Source organism: Sinohyriopsis cumingii, unplaced genomic scaffold (genome assembly GCF_028554795.1).
Source record: "Sinohyriopsis cumingii isolate HCF-2022 unplaced genomic scaffold, ASM2855479v2 utg002043l, whole genome shotgun sequence".
NCBI lineage: Eukaryota > Metazoa > Mollusca > Bivalvia > Unionida > Unionidae > Sinohyriopsis > Sinohyriopsis cumingii.
In genome coordinates, this window is record NW_028316112.1 from 1,168,426 (window position 1) to 1,184,215 (window position 15,790).

The 15,790-nt window shown below is 33.2% G+C and overlaps 1 pseudogene; it reads left to right on the forward strand.

Moving 5' to 3' along the window:
- Positions 1-13,471: 13,471 nt before the first annotated feature.
- On the forward strand, positions 13,472-14,924 carry LOC149771205 (uncharacterized; annotated as a pseudogene).
- The last annotated feature ends 866 nt before the right edge of the window (positions 14,925-15,790 follow it).

Below are 15,790 nucleotides of genomic sequence, written 5' to 3' on the forward strand. Positions count from 1 at the left end.
CACCAGAGTCAACATTGACTTAAACATTGTTAATGTTCTTTGTCAGGTTCATAATCAATTTAATCATTGAAAAGTACCCTAAATGTGGATAACATTTCAATCTAGAAACGTGTGTTATTTTATATCTTGCCCAATCTGTTCGCTAAACAGTATAATACACTAGTGAAATATATCTCCTCTTTTAATTAGTAATGTTCGTATTAATAATAATGTATAAATGGAGTGGTACGGTTTTATTTTTTCAAAGCAGTAGAGTTACAAAATAAGTCTCGCCAACTCTTGTTTCTTTGGTAACTGTTGGCCCATTCAAGCCTTCGAAATTATGGATATATTTATGTATTTGCTCAGTGAAGTCATTCATTAGACTTAAATGTGAAAAGATATTACTATGTGATCCATCTAAATTTCCATGTTTGCAGATATATTCACTTCTTATTTAAGACAAAAATGTATCTTAAAATATACACAATAACAAATACAGGAATCTTATTTTAATAATTATATATTTTTTAACACTACACATACTTATGCACAATCCTGACATGCTTCATGCAAATGAAGACCTAAAGATAACGCGTGTGTGTGTGTGTGTTTTGGATTTTTAACGTAGCTTTAACAATTTTCCAGTCATATCGCTACTATATCTGCAGTGTGACAGTTTATAGTGATACCTAGCACCGGGGCATCATTCCGAAGACATGTATCATGATGTCCCACCCAGTCACATTAGCCTGACACCAGGCTCACCAGTCCTTACACTAACTTCTTAATGCTGAGTGCCAAGCGAGGCAGGTGTTAGTACCATTTCTGTAAGTCTTTGGTATGACTCGACTGGGGATTGAACCCATGAACTCCCGCATCCGAGGCTGAGGCTCTAACCACTAGGCCACCAGAGTGGTCCATAAGGAAAGTAGCGAGAATCATTCTTGATGGAAATTTTTTCGTCCACCAAACATCAGCGACTAATTAAAATGCGTCTAAATCAGCAGATACATTAGTAGGAGATGTACACACATATTAGCTCATTATCCTTGGGTGAAAAATATACCCAGTTTGTAACAACATGACAATGTCTTTTTAAGAACACGTTTATTATTATTATTATTATTATTATTATTATTATTATTATTATTATTATCAATACAGATGTAATAATCATACGCGAAATGCAGTAATGGTGAGTTGTCGATCGTAGACTATATTTTTTGACTGAATCTGTATTGGATTTTACAATGCGTGCTTGCTCGAGCACATGTGAATGTGAAGAAAGATATTGAAATCGAAGCAAAGATAAAGAGAGAAAAATGTAAATTAGTTTATCTTCCCATCTTGTGCGTTCGCGCTAGTGGGTCAAGTGTGAGCGAGGTTCAGAGAGAACACCATACTGAGAGTGAGATTAAAATAACAGTAAGTTGATATTTCGAGTGTGCATGTCTGTTTACTCATCAATATTGTGAAGTCTCATAATAAGAGTTGTGTACACCCCAACTTTGAGATGAGAGTAGTAAACATGTTATTCCTCATTTATAAAAAAATACCGTACAATCTTAGAATTTTTTTAACAGTTTATCCTAATATTGGCATGTAAACATGTGGGAAACATACACTCAACTCAGTCATTTAGACATATCAAAGTTGATACGTGAATACGATATATACTTGGACATATCAGCGTCGTTGGGTACTTATGACATCGAGGACCTTTTGATGATGTTGCGTCAGTAAGTTACCTTTGATACAATTGCATACAGAGGATAGAAAATCAGTGATGTTGTTTGACAGGGCGGTTGCTTTCATTTCATAGTAAGACCTACTTAAAATATAATGATTTCTGTGTTTGAACTTTGAACTTTTTGGTCATTGTTGACATGAACTTAAGTCCTAAATCTAGATATTTCCTTTCATCAATACTCGTCAAGACATTACTAAAATATTTACTAAATCGTTACCCTGAATGTATGTACTATTTTGAGATATCAGATACTTTTTTAAAAGTAAGCATGAAGTTATGATTGTTGACATGATTGGATCACACTGAAATATTAAAATGGTATTAACATGTTTTTAGTAATCATCATAAATGTTTCAGTGCCGTGTTGACTTATACAAGGTTTAGAGAATAATTTAGGTGTAAATATGAGAAGACAAGTCGGTTAAGTTGGTTCAGTTACTTAATACTTTATAGTCATAGAATATCATGATCCAGAAATGTTCTTTAAATATGACATTCTTGAGGACATCATACAAAATATCTAATAAATCTCAGTAGCGTCTCTTTGTCAAAATTAATTGCGTTTTTATTTTATATCAATATTTATGATTGCCTTCCAAATTGTATAAGCGAGGGAATTTCGATATTAATCTTCTCTTTCGTGCTATAGGGGCAATTAAATTAATGTATAATCTATTTAACATTTCGATGAAATAAATATCTTCATCTACAACTATATCACATTGTTATCTTGAATGTACATGATGACAGTAATTTGCAAAGGTTTGTTAGAAATAAAAACATGGCTCAAGATGCGCGTGCATTGAAGAATGGGTATTTGCGCACATAATCGTGGCGTGTGTGAAAAAAACTCGTAATTTAGTATAATCCTTTCCCGTTATATCTTTTGTACCGTTCTTTGTTGGACTTTGTTCCTACACACGAATGCATATAACACCGCTTGAGTGACATCATTTAGGTCATGTGAAATTAGTCGTGAGGGAATATGGCCTCGTGTTTGCAGGCAAGGCGATGAGTGACGTTTACCCGCGAACCTGTGTTCGAATCTCCATACATTACGAATAAAAAAAGTCCCCAACCTTTATGATAGTATTATTTGTATTAAAAAACATATGTGAATGTATGGTATGTATGTATGGTAGGTATCTGTGGTATGTATGCATTGCATGTATAGTATGCATGGTATGTATGGTATGCATGATATGTATGGTATGTATGAATGGCATGTATGGTATGCATGGTATGTATGGTATGCATGATATGTATGGTATGTATGTATGCTATGTATGATATGTATGGCATGTATGGTATGCATGGTATGTATGTTATGCATGATATGTATGGTATTTATGTATGGTATGTATGTATGGCATGTATGATATGTATGGTATGTATGTATGGCATTGTAAGTATAGTATGCATGGTATGTGGTGTGATGTGATGCGATTTTTATTTTTAACGTAGCTTTAACAATTTTTCAGTCATATCGCTACGATGTCTGCAATGTGGCAGTTTGTAGTGATTTATAGTGATTTCTAGCACTGGGGCATCATGCCGCAGACATGTAGCATGATGTCCCACCCAGTCACATTATACTGACACCAGGCCTACCAGTCCTAACACTAACCTCTTAATGCTGAACGCCAAGCGAGGCAGCTGTTAGTACCATTTTTTAAGTCTCTGGTATGACTCGGCCGGGGATTGAACCCACGACCTCCCGCATCTGAGGCGGACACTCTAACCACTAGGCCACCGGAGCGGTGCATGGTATGTATGGTATGTTGGTATGTATGTATGATATGGTATGTATTCATGGTAGGTATATATGGTATGGATGTATGGCATGTATGGTATGTATGGTATGTATGTATGGTATTGTAAGTATAGTATTATGGTATGTTGGTATGTATGTATAGTATGGCATGGTATGTATGTATGGTATGGCATGGTATGGTATGTATGTATGTATGTATGTATGTATGTATGTATGTATGTGTGTATGTATGGTATTGTATGTATGGTATTGTATGTATGATATGCATGGTATGTATGTGTGGTATGTATGGTATATATGTACCGTATGTATGTATGTTGGTATGTATGGTATGTATGTATGGTATTTATGGTATGGTATGCTTGGTATGTATGGTATGTGTGCTATGTAAATTATGTATATATGGTACGTATGGTACGTATGGTATGTATGTATGGTATGTATGTATGTATGTATGGTGTGTATGTATGGTATGTATGTATGGTATGCATGGTATGGTATGGTATGCATGGTATGTATGGTATGTATGGTATGTATGTATGGTATGTATATAAGTATGTATGTATGGTACGTATCCATAGTATGCATGGCATGTTGGTATTTATGGCATGTATGTATGGTATGTATGCATGGTATGCATGGTATGATGGTATGTATGGTATGTATGTATGGGTATGTATGTATGTAGGTATGCATGAATGCTAGTATGTATGATATGTATGTATGGCATGTATGTATGTATGGTCGGTATCAATGGTATGTATGTTATGTATGGTATTTATGTATGGTATGTATATATATTGGTATGTATGAATGTTGGTATGTATGGTATGTATGGTATGGTGTGCATGATATATATATATATATATATATATGGTTTGTATGGCATGGTATGCATTTATGGTATGCATGGTATGAATGGTATGTATGTTATGTATGGTATTTTTATATGGCATGTATATATGTTGGTATGTATGTATGTTGGTATGTATGGTATGGTATGCATGGTATGTATGTATGTATGTATGTATGTATGCATGTATGCAGATCAGTGTGTATGTTGTTCATTATGATTAACATTGTGTTAACCTTCATGTGGCTGTGCATTATGAGACAGCAGATCAATACCTAACCAAATTTGGTATGATGTGTGTACATGGGTGGTACATGGGTGGGACAGCACACACATAAGCACACATATGCACATACACATACACACACACGTGTACTTTACATAGATCCTTACACAGACCCATGATTTAACCGTAATTTATAACGCTTGGAAATCTAAAATATAAATTCTGAGCTAATGTTAGCTATTATTTTAAGGTTTGATTAATAATGCATGAAAATTTGCTGAATTGTGTACAGTTGTTTCATTTTGCAACGTATGTCATATTGTATATGTGAATGTAATGTGTAGCATATTGCGCATGTCAATGCAGAGTGTAGGGTATTGCAAGTGTTAAAGCAAATTTGTAACACATTCCACGTGTTTGTGTCATTTGAATAATTTTCGCTGTGTTAGTGCCAAATGTGGCATGTTTGATATGTCAACTCTGCTTGTAGCATATCTTGAACAAAAACTTTAATGTATCATCGTTTATTCTACCTCACGATTCGGTGATTTTATTTGAACTGTGCAGGTTACCTACCTGTTTGGTGTAGGTATGCAACGGAGTTTTACTTTGTTTCCTCCTACACCAGTTTTTCAGAAGTTTCATGAAACAATACGTTGAAAAAATGGAAAGTTAGAGATTTAAATTTGTCACTCACTTCTCCTAATTTCCTTGAAATATTTTACGGATATCAGAAAGGCTGTATGCGTGTTTTGCGTTTTGTGCAATAAAGTATTCATTGTATTTTTCTGTCGCGCTTTTATAGAAATGTATTGAAAAACTTCAGTACATCGTTGTTTTTCCTTCCCAGCTGTTCTAAGAACACTTGATATATGCTTGAGGTAAATGTATAATAACGTTTCATTTTAGTCCTCTGTGCCAACATTGGGGAAATATCCGAACTAAAGAGGACTTTCCAGAATTCAACATGCATTGCCTCGTCTAAATGTCACTTGGTTTTCAGAGAAAATGAACGTGGTTGATAAGGATTTGGTGTATGAGCAACGAAATTTCTTTTTTCCTCTGGCCCAGATTAAAATAAATTGTTAAAATGTATTTGACGAGATAAGAGGTTGGGATGGGCGCACATTAAACATCAGTTATCATTATTGGGTGACCATGATAATTATGAATAAATATTATATTTACGCACGCTTGAGTAGAGTCCAACTGCAAACAATATAGACCCTGATTAGCTGTCGCAAAATGCGCTTTCAGAACAGTTTGTTCTACTGATTACTCCTTACAAATTCAATCGACTCTTATATGCAAGTACACTGGCCAAAGCAGATTTAGTTGTGTGCAGTTTAGATTTGGAATAGACATATAAGAGCATATTTGCGATGCTTTGAAATAGGGTGTCGAAATAAGTTATCAGAGTGAATGAATTATTAATAGACATGTGGGTTTACATGTTTGAATTGAGTTTATCCAAGTCAGAACAATTAGTATTGTCAGCTCTTACAGTTTGTTAAATATCCAGTACAAATGAAATTTGGACATAGGTGTAAAACGTTAACTTTCACATTTAAGTCCTTTTAGATTTTAGTCACTGTTGTTGGACATCTGTGTTCCGTGAACAAAAATAACTTCCGCCTTTCCCTTTAATTTTAGCATAACCAGGTATTCTATGCTTTTTAAATTCCAAACGTTTGCTTCATTTTGGAGTTGATTTGAATTTATTTTTTTCATTCAAGACTTGTTTGTGTTTCATTAGAAATTCATATGCAAACAAATACACACTTAAATTTACATAATTGTTTGCTTCATATTTAAAAGGCTAACTTGTATTTTGCTTAGCTTTATGTGAAAAAATATGGCAGAATTAATTTGAAACATTGTATGATTTGTGCAATCTTCCGCTACTTAACTTAAGGAAATAATGTTTACACGAAAGTCATACGCATAGATTATGTATTACTTTTGAAATGATTCAATTGTTATCAGATGTAAAACAGCAGAAATGGTAGACTTATTTTACCCAGTGGAAGTATACTAGTCATGTACCTATGTAATCGTGTGATCATCGGTACAGTGGCATGGAGAACTTAACTGTCGTCTTTCCAACATTCACGTTGTACTGAATGCCCTCCATTTTCCAGTATTCGAGAAAAAATTCGTTGTCAAGAATACATCATGTAACTTGTATATACTGTGTATCATACATGTGTTTTGTAACTTGTATGTATCGTGTACTTTATTACTTTTTTTATTGATTTATCTAAACCAATTAAGTTTTATGAATTGAGATCATCACTCTTTGAACAAAAGACCCTGAAGTTTAATATTAAACAAATGTTGTTATTATTGACCAGAATTAAAGATATCCATTTCAAGAAAGATTTAAGTGTAGACTAACTCATTTGCATTGTTTCATTAACGTGCAGTTATGTGAATACGAGTCTATACATTTCCCTGTTTGGAATTACTGCTGCCTAGATGTTGTCTCCATCTAATGCGACAAGTTTTAGAGTTTAACTCGATTTCTGTGCTTTTCAATCCAGTTCTTTCATTTTCATACATTCATTGTGTCATTTCTTACACGTTTAACAGATTCTCAATTCTGGTCTGAAATTTATGTGAGACACACGATATATGACGTATTCTTTGTGAATTGTATACCTTGTTTTCTCACCTAAACATATGCCAGTAAGCATCTAGCTGTATTTGTAAATTCCAGTGTTCATCTTTGTAGAGCATGGGTGATGATATTGGTTAATCTACATGTTGATATGTATCTGCATACAAAACAAATCCACAGTGAATTTGGTTTCGTCATATTTTCTTCCCCCATTTGTGATTTCCGAAGATCTGTGTTTTTTATTTTTATAACTTCGAGGCATTTTTCCCGCAACGTAATGTTCAAGCATTAAAACTCTTTTGATTCTTTAACGATCGTATTTTAAACAAACTAATTATTTATCATCCATTCAGATAATTCTCTTCAGGAGTACCTCCAACTTATTTAAAAGCTATCCACATAAGATAATTAGAAATTTCAATTTGATATGAAAGTTTGAGAAATTTAGTGACAATGTGGCGTGATTAATAAGAACTATAGTTGTTTTCTTTGACGTCATCCAATCCACATACAACATAGACCATGATATCCAGCACCATTATTTGACGGCAATTTTCGGTGTGTGTTAACAGATGAAACTAGTGATGCTATCATGAGCCTAAAATTTTATAGCGGATACACCACTTTTTATACTACTTTCTTTATAATATAACAATATTCATGCTAGGAAGACACATGACGATGTATCACGGCCCAGGTTAAAGCTGAATATGGCTTGTAGACTATTGCTTTATACAGCTGACAAACAAACGTGTAGACTAAAATTCACAAATGCGGACGGCTGCTTAGCTACGGCAATCATATTTTTATTTGTATTCGGCGCTGAGGTATAAAAAAGCAAATTTATATGGCGGTCAGATCGAGGAGTTATCAAAAATATACATAATATCAAAATATATTTCTGCCGTTATTTTCGTTGTGCCAATTCCACAACGGCAATACATTGCTATTAAGATGTAAAAATGCAACACCACAGACTTGCATTGATTGGAATGTACTAGTGCTCAGGATATAGCATATCATAGAATCATGCAGCACCACAGATTTTGCATTGATTGGAATGTATTAGTGCTCAGGATATTGTATATCATAGAATCATGCAACACAACAGACTTGCATTGATTGGAATGTACTAGTGCTCTGGATATAGCATATCACACAATCATGAAACTCTTTATTGGAACATCCGTATTACAGTGAAATTTAAAACAGGATTATTGTTTTAACATTGTCGTCGTTACATGAAATCCAACATCAATACACCGAGATGAAAAATGATATAAGTGATTGTATGTGGCATCCAAAATTTTGTATACATAAGCGAATAGGCGTGGCCATTTACCAAGAAATCGGGCTGGGGGCTCGGATTAAAAAGAAATGTAATCCCCGAAATAGTTTAAAATGTTCTTGCGTCCTGCTCTAATTTGATTTGTGAAAAATCTACTGTCATAGTTGAAACAAATTATCTTGAGGTAAAATGAATAAACCAAAATTGCAGTTAAAATCAACATTCTGGGCCATAGGCCTGTCCTGCCTACACCTAACCATACATTATATGGTCTTTCATGTTGACACAATGCTTTACATGTTAAAAGTCGCATTTTGTAGAAATTATTAGATATTTTTATAACAAGACATTTAGAACATTATATACAATTAACAGATCAAGATGAAGATAGATTTGTGTATATTATGACTGTATGTTTTGATCAACTGTTCTTGTTTTGTTGTTGCCTTAACAAAAAATGAATAGTCATAGAAAAATAAAGTGTCATACATTTATGATATTCAAAATCGTGAGATATTTCCGTTTGGCAACGGACGATAAAATAAATCAACTTTTGTCTCTTAAACAAAAAAAAATTCCGAAAGGATTATTTTCGAGATCAGTATTTAATTGACCTATCAAATGTTCTTGTTCTAAAGTTATATCAGTTTGTCAAAAGTGATCACCAGGGGCCATTTTATACAGTTTAATTATTATGTGGTGAGTGCTTATGCAGGACCCATTACTCCGACGGCATTACAACAAAATAACCTAAATGTATTTCTTAGGCATAAAACACTATATTAGATCCAAACTAAAGCACTACTACTCTTTCCCGTATTTTGTTGTGACCTGTAAATAGGTCGCTGTATCTCTGCCGAAGTTACACGTAAATCTTGAATATTTTATTAATGGAGTAATATCTAGGAGTACAGGTAGCTGAGAGTATTCCCAAATGATGCTAACACAATTTTGAGGAACTTTGAAGTGTGTCATAACAACATGAATATTTGTTTATCTGATCTAATTTATGAGGATGCCTTTGTGGTTTAGAGATTTGTTTTCCCCACACAGTAATGTTCCTTTATTGAATTAATGAGGATATTTGTACCAACGAAAAGTATCAATTCTTAACACAGGCAAATTTTGCTATAATAAAGTATACAGTTTTGCTTGAAAATCTACCAAGAATATCACAGTCTCATTGTCTTAATATTTTATCAGAATCAATTAGTTCGAAAAAGAACATTAAACAAAATAGGTTTTAACATAATTAATGTATTTAATATAAACTATTTAGTGCTTATTCTTCACGTTTTTTTCTTTGAATTTTTAGTACTACGCTTCCTAGAGAAGGGAAGATGAAGTATTCCAGTAACAAATAATTATCGGTAAGCATGCACTGTATTGTTTTTTAATTATTCTAAAAATATTAAAACTTCTAATAACAAAATATGTAATAATCACACTTCCATCTAAAAAAAACGTTTTATTTTTATTTTTCAGGTTGATTTAAAACTATAATGTGTTTATTTCTGCAAGAAATACGCAAGCAAAACTTACTAATTATAAATATATATGTTTAATTTTAATAACAACCCAGACCGAGTGTACGTTTTACCATTTTACATTTTCAAATACAAACGACGAAACATATAACGTATGAAAGATGTCAAAAATAAATACAAACACACGTGTCTATCAATACAGATAATTAATGGTTATATGGTCAAATAAAATAATGTCTGAATGGAGCTACATCCTCTTTTTCCTCTTTTGTGAGAGCTTTATTCGCTTTACAATCTGATTTAAATTAGATATTCATTATCATACTTGAAGATCTGACTGCGACCGCTTAGTGGCAATGTTCTGGTGACCTATGTTATTACCATAATCGTTAAATTTATCAGACAGCAGAAGAAGTCTTTCATCTTCGCGATTGGGAGGCTGAGCAGAATGGATGAAGAGCATCAATAGGCGCTGAACGATTTGATTCCTGTCCAGATTGTTGAAAGCTGCATTTACTTATGCTAATTAAAAGGTCAACTGAACATGACCCTTAAGTGGTCGCTGTTTGATCTTCAAGTAGAGGGTGGAGACCTGATTTTAGTCAGATTGCACACTTTACAACATTTCCATACTCTTATACTAAGCGCAACAACCAATGTGGGCAAAAGCATCCCAATTATGTGCATTAAATGTTATAAAATACCAGCCTTCGTTGGAAATGTATAGATTCGGGCTGTTATCAAATAAATGTGCCAGAGAAGCAAGATCAGTGCAGTTTAGTTTAAATTATGAATATGACGATTCAAGAGAGTCCAAAGGACTATATGGAATAAGGGCCATTTTGTGCCCCCGTTTTTATGGGGAAACAAATTCTTGTAAATATCACAACTCTGTGCCGTGTTGTATTATTCGATGTATAAATCACCCTATTCTGCATTAAATATGCACATAAATTTCTTTTTTCATACCAAAACACGACCTTTTAACATGGTCTGGTATGGGAAATTTAAGAGAAAATGTTATCTTTGAGCAACTTGAAACTAAAAATAAGATATAAGTGCAGGCTTGATCAGACAAGGTATTTACATTGATTTATTCATTTTTAAAAATGTTTTAGGTTCTCATATTAACTCATGTGTTCACGTTTGCGCTAATCACTAAAAATTAAAAAAATTCTTGAATTTTGCTGTCTATATATCATTGTCGTTGTTTTCCCTATTGCACCGTACCTGCCGAAGTATCGCCACGCATAAGCAATTAGACCCGCATTTCTAGAGTGCGCTATATTATTTCCTCCATTATTATATTAGAAAAATTCCGGGAATAATAACAATTCAGATATTTTTAAAATAATGTTTCCATTCTTTCTCTCTATTTTCATTATATCTAAATTGCATTGGGAACAGGATTTTTCGAAGAGGCGTTGAAGGGGCATTTGGAACTATATATAAACAAAGACTACGTGGATTAAACATTAAACGAAATTGTATTTTTACGTTGCCAATGTTTGGCAAAAGGATGCTTTAAATAATATGGTAAGTACACTTATATTATTTATTTTATACATTAATAACATGGTTTTTCTTCAGTTCCATCACGATACCGTTTGCTATCTTTAATTCACTATTACAGCGCAGTTCCGTAAATGTCATCTAAATCAATCTGTCAATTTTCTGATGGAAATAACGTTTACAACCTGCGTACTGTTTCATTAAATTTTGTTAACTGTGTCTTTATTCATATAGTAACAATAATAATTCTTTAAAATTCTAATATCAAATGTGCAAACAACTACTAGTCTGCAGTCATATAAAGCAGCATGGAAAAAGTGTTATGTGCATAATGTACATCGAACACTTCAAACGTTCAATTTGCTCTAGCGGTTGAGCATTTATTTCGAAAGCTATCACACCAAGTTCGAATCCCCCACAATCATTTATTTTTTTTTATTTTTTTTTCCTTCCTCCTTTTTAAGAATTAATATCAACAGCTGTGAATTTATTTTGAAATAAAATTAGTAACAACGCCGCAAAACCAACAAAATATAAAATAATGCACAAAATCAATTTCAATTTTATTTCAAGCAAGGTAACATTTTTATCAATATGTTTTTCATCTAAAAGGGTGGCAAATCATGTCTGCATCAGAAAATAATGGTAGTGAAACCCATGTTGTGAAGCGATTATTCTTCCATATTTAGATAGTATACCTTTCATACAAGTATATTTATATTCAATTTTTTCATACTGAATTTTTATCCCATTTTCCGATACACTCGTACATAACAAGAATAATCCTTTAAAGAATAGCATAACAAATTTAAAAAGATTACTACACTAATGATGTTTTTAACAATTGCTAAAACAATTAACAATTGCTAAAATTTTAACAATGTCCACAGTCCCGATGGAAGCCAAGTAATTATGATTTTGTAACTGAAAATAATATTTGCAATACTTCTACGCCAAAAACCTAATAGTTCAATCTATGTATCTAATTACTGCATATTTATTGTAATAACATAATGTCTTTATTTCATTAAAAGAGCACCTCAAAAGCTTCTAAACTTACTAATCAGGTATAATAAAACAAAAAAACTATAATGCCATAAAATTTACAGGTGAAAATCTATTAGTCAAAGTAAAACTTGCTTGAATAAAAGTAATATCACTAATACTACTACTAATAATAATAAATAATAACAGCAGTAGTAAAATAATAACAAAATGTAGCCCACATGCCTTTTTTGTTCGGGAAATAAACAATGAGGGGTACTTACTAACCATAAAACATATCGCATAAAATATATTCTGACCAAAGTGATTTAGAAATACAAAATGCTGGCCTCTGTTATATGTCATAAATGATTACACAATAAAACTATTATACAAAAACATGAATTATGAAAATTAATACATAATAAGCTGAGTTGTTGATTTTTATATACTCTACATACAATCTGTTTCAGGCTACATCACTACAAGAAATGTGTGGGTGGAAGTTGCAGGCTTGAGTACCAATATATAATATATATGATTGCCTAAGTGAATAGTTGCAAAAAAATGAAAAGTAACCATAAATGAATTATATAAGACTTTATGTCATATGTGACAGTTTATTAAATGGTCTAAAATAAATTAATTTCTACAAAAATCTGAAATGCCTAAAGCATATCAATGTTCTTGGTGCTACAAAAGGGTAAAACCATCAGCTAGAACAAAAGTACTTACAGGCATTCTAGAAAAGCATACAGAGGAATTATTGCAAAGGTCTGTAACACAAGATGATGTTTGCTCTAGTTGCCGTAGTAAATATTACAGAAATCTCTCAGTGACACGTTCACCCAGTCCACAACATGATCCAGATTTTCAGCTACCAACTACTTCAAGTGCTGCCTTAAAAAGCCCACAAACAATTCAACTTCAAATTCCATCAACACCAAGATCACACAGACGTTGTGTTGTATGTAAAAAACCACATGGGCATCGAAATCATCTTGTTAATGTCCCAATCTGTGCCATTACCCTGTCTTTTGTAGAGTGTAGTATATTTATAAATTCATATAGTAGATGTTGCAAATTTCATTTGGAAAACTCATACTTTAGTAATGAAGCTTTACAATATATCAGTCCTTGTCCTTGATGGTACACACACACACACACACACACACACACACACATACACACACACACATATATATATATATATATATATATATATATATATATATATATATATATATATATATATATATATATATATATATATATATATATATATATATATATATATATATATATATATATATATATATATATATATATATATATATATATATATATATATATATATATATATATATATATATATATATATATATATATATATACAAAAGAGCTCTGACTATAACTTCCAACGATGTTCATATAGTTTACATAAAAATCAACCATTAGTTAAGCCAATGATGGTTGTGGGAACTGATGGTTATATTTTATCTGTTCTAGGCCCATATTTAGCTGACCATTATAACAATGATGCAAGCATAACTAAACACATTGTAAGAACAAATGCTGAAGATATTACATACTGGTTAGAGGAGGGTGATGTTTTTGTTGTAGACAGGGGTTCCGCGACTCTGTCGATTTCCTACAGGAACATGGATTTAAAGTTGAAATGCCAGTTTTTCTACATAAAGGACAGAAGCAGCATTCAACAGAAGATGCCAACACGTCAAGACTGGTCACAAAATTACGATGGGTAGTAGAGAGCGTTAATGCACGAGTAAAACGGTGGAAGTTTTTGATAAAGTAGTGCCAAATACACTTGTTCCTCATATAGGTGACTTCCTTAGAAGTGTCTGTGCATTAATGAATAAATTTCGACCACCCCTGGCCAACATGCATCCATCAGCTGCTGAGACCGCAAAAAGGATGGTTGAAAAAGCAAAGGAACCGAATAGTGTTCAAATCCTGGTTCAAGAGAACAACTTGCTGAATAAGCGCAAAATCTACTTTAAGATGGATGCATCAACTGATAAACTGACTGATTTCCCCATGCTCTCAGTTGATTACCTGCGTTACGTCACTATAGGCATTTATCAAGTCAAACAGGCTCCAAGCTATACAAATGAACAACTCACATATGAGGGGCTTTATGATGTTAAGGTATGCATGGATTTTCTAGGCCTGTTAATTGCAAAAATCCAGTCTCGCCACTCCAGAAAGAAAACACATTCACTGTGGATCCAATACAAGCCTAACGATTACACAGATTCCATCAAAGGATGGTACTGTACTTGCAAGGTTGGTGCTCGGGTTGTAGGGTGTTGTGCACACGTGTCAAGTATCATATGGTTTCTGGGCTGCAAAAGATGGGAAAATGATGAGTTGACAAAGAGAAAATCACTAACTTGTCATCTTAAGGATGCATCAACTGAGGAGTGATTGTTGCTACACCGAGACCACTACCTTCGTCAATAATCATCTGGTTCCGTTTTATATATATATATATAGTTTAAAGTTTATCCTGAGTTTATCGTGGTATAAATTGTCCTGCTTGATCGTAGATGGGGCACTCAACTTGAAAATCATGTATTTCCTTAACTTGTTTGCACTTACTCTTTTTACTTGGAACTAATCTGGAAGGTGCAGTTATTATTGAAATGACAGGTGAATTGTGTAATGAAACCTGTCATAGAGTTCATTGTATTATGTGGCAGTGCTTGTAATGGATTTTGAGCAGATCCAGTACTAACATTTACTTGATGTGTACTGCTTGGGTTTGTAGTGGTCATTTTAACATTTTCTTGAGTAGTATCGCTTGAGTTTGTTGGGGTCATTTGAACATTTACAGTTGCATGAGATAGCATTGCTGAAGAGTATTGAGCAGACAATGCTACATTTGAACATACATTGGAAAGAATGTTTCTCATTTGTTGTTTATGTAGAGTGCTGGGCCTTGTATATTGTTTCAATGATAGTTCATTGGAGTGGTCAGACAAAGACACAATGTGCCTAGCACGAAGGTCGGCATCTGTCATTGCATTCAAAGTTGTGGCATAAAGAGAGTGAGCAGTATATCTTGCAGATATATGGGCATTTTTGCATATGTCAGGCATAAAACTGCTAAATTGTCTCTGTCCAACACATCTTGTGGTGTACCATATTTGACAGTTGGGGATTTTCAAAAGCATTTTTATCAATGTGACAAGACAGTGATTCAGCTTTGGATTAATGCGTGTAAGGTAGTATTTTACTGACCTGACTGGGCAGTTGTGACCACCAGGTGCATACATTCTCTTGTCAGAAAT